We start from the raw sequence: 2,500 nt of genomic DNA on the forward strand, positions 1-2,500 counted from the left end.
TTCAATGGTTCTGCTAGTAGTTCGCTGTCGTTATTTGTACACTCAAATTACTTAATATTTCTAGCAAAGCGTTGTGTATCCTTCGGATCCTACTAGCTTAGGACTACATCGTTGGATTTCCAGACTTGTTATTAGCTGGTAGCCTGTGAATCATCCTCGGATGATCCGATGTACGTCCTGTTCCTGAATGTTAAACGCCGGGGAACCCCGCGGCTAACCAATCACCTCACCGATTGCTCTGTTTCCAGCAGGGTTGTCGTGATGGTGCAGTGGTTAGCACACCCGATTAGTAACCAGGGGGACGCGGGTTCGATTTCCACTCACGGCAATATGTTTTTCATTCAATGGTTCTGCTAGTAGTTCGCTGTCGCTATTTGTACACTCAAATTACTTAATATTTCTAGCAAAGCGTTGTGTATCCTTCGGATCCTACTAGCTTAGGACTACATCGTTGGATTTCCAGCCTTGTTAATTCAAAAAAAAATATATATATATACATATACATATACATATACATATACTAAGAGTCACGGAAAAATACGGAAATCACTCAAAATAATAAACTGAAATCTAATACGTTTCTTCGCGGATATTTAAAAGACCGTTGGGATCAATTGTCCTGCCTTTTAAAATTAAATAAGCTTCCCTGGCCTTACCGATCGAGTCTCTGTTTGAAAATATTTTTTCGAAGGCTGCTTTGGCCAGCCGAAATATAATACATCACTAAAATCAAATCTACGTTGTATCGGCTCTTGCTTAAAATATTGTTCAACAGTATTTAAGTCTAAGCAAGTCTGGAGTAAAGGTTAGCTTACATGAAGTAATCGGCCATCACAACAATAATCGAAAGCCATCCATTTTAAAATGGGTGCTTAAACTTAAATACTGTTGAACAATGCTGTTTAGAATGGATGTTAAGGCTTAAGTAAGCACTATTTGAGATGCTGCTTACACATGGAGCAACAGTATGCATTCGAAATAGTATTTTTAGGGTACTCCATTTGGGTAGTCCATAGGGTACTCCATGGAGTAGGGCTCCGCGTTTTGTCCTCTCCCCGCCGACCCAACCTCGTCCCCAGGGCCTTCTCCTCTGCGATTTTCAAAATGGCGGCTCGTCTGGAGAAGACCCTGGCCAACGCTGAACTAACACCTTTGCTGATTAGCCCATTCATACGAACTCGCTGATTGGTTTAAGTACATTCTACAGAAATATGGCGGACGTAGCGAGTGTTTACACGAAAAAGAAAGGGCTTTAGGAGGTTGAATTGCAGTTCAGTTCAAGCGGTGTTGAATCAGACTGCCATTAACGATTCGAAAGGTGAATCTTTTCCGTTATATTTTAATTTAAAAGATGTAACCTATACCATAGAAGTAGAAATAAGCGCGGGAAAATATACATAACGAGCATGTAAACTTAGATCTGCCGACAGCTAGCGAGATGCAGCTCATCACGTGTGGTCTTATGAGCTGTTTTTGTTGTTCTGTATTCATGTGCAATTAGTTTTTCCGCGTCCGGAAACAAAGAAGTTCGAATTTCAAATCTAAAAAGGAGCTTTTGCTCGTTACAGAGCACTGTTCTAATATACGGAAAATCGCTTCTATTTTCTTGGACACGTATTCCTTAAATATAGGCCTTCTGCCTGTATTAGGTTTAGGCTTACTTCAAATCTTTTCAAATGCACTATTTTTTCTAATAATAATATTGTTTTCTAATAATAATATTGTTTATTGTTTTTGGCCGAGGCTGAATTGAATATTTTTATTTTCTGCCGAGTTTAGGTTTAAAATATTCTTGTGAATATTCTTAGATTTTACCATATGGTATTTGTTGTCAAATGATTGTATTTGCTGTCTGGATGGTGTTAAAGTAATTTTAGAGCCAGCCTATAGGTATTAAATACATATTATTTGATACAATGCACACGACTTCTTGCAGAAATATTATTAGTATAAAACTTACTGCCATTGCCTACATTGCATTTAGAGAAGGCCCCCAGAGAAATGGAGAAAGGGCCAATTTAGCACGTTACTTTTACAAGGCTGCATGCAGGCTTAACCCAGGGATAATATTCTAATAACCAGCCCAAGGCTCCAAATTGCGACCGATATCGTCGCCAATGAACTCACAATGTACAATGCGACTAACATGTGTTTCTTGGCGACCAAAAATTCGAGTTTAGTTGCCATAATTGCAACTTCCTTTCACTACGTTGAGGACACCTTATGTTCTTCTAGTAAGCCATATTGAAAGATCTTTGCTTCTTTATAACACTTAACATAAGAAAAAAAGTCAATCCACCCTTTTGCTTTGCTGTGTCTCCCTATAATGCATTACAAACCCTTGGTCATTGACTTTGTCTTGTATGCCTTTGTATTGTTCTTGACCCAGGTCCTTCATGCCAGACCTCTGGTGACTAATTTTTTTAGGTCCAAGTATTATCTTTTGGGCCCTTTCCTAAGAAATTTGCCCCTGAAACAAGTCTTCAGGGGCCACTTTGGC

Source organism: Montipora foliosa, chromosome 3 (assembly GCF_036669935.1).
Source record: "Montipora foliosa isolate CH-2021 chromosome 3, ASM3666993v2, whole genome shotgun sequence".
NCBI lineage: Eukaryota > Metazoa > Cnidaria > Anthozoa > Scleractinia > Acroporidae > Montipora > Montipora foliosa.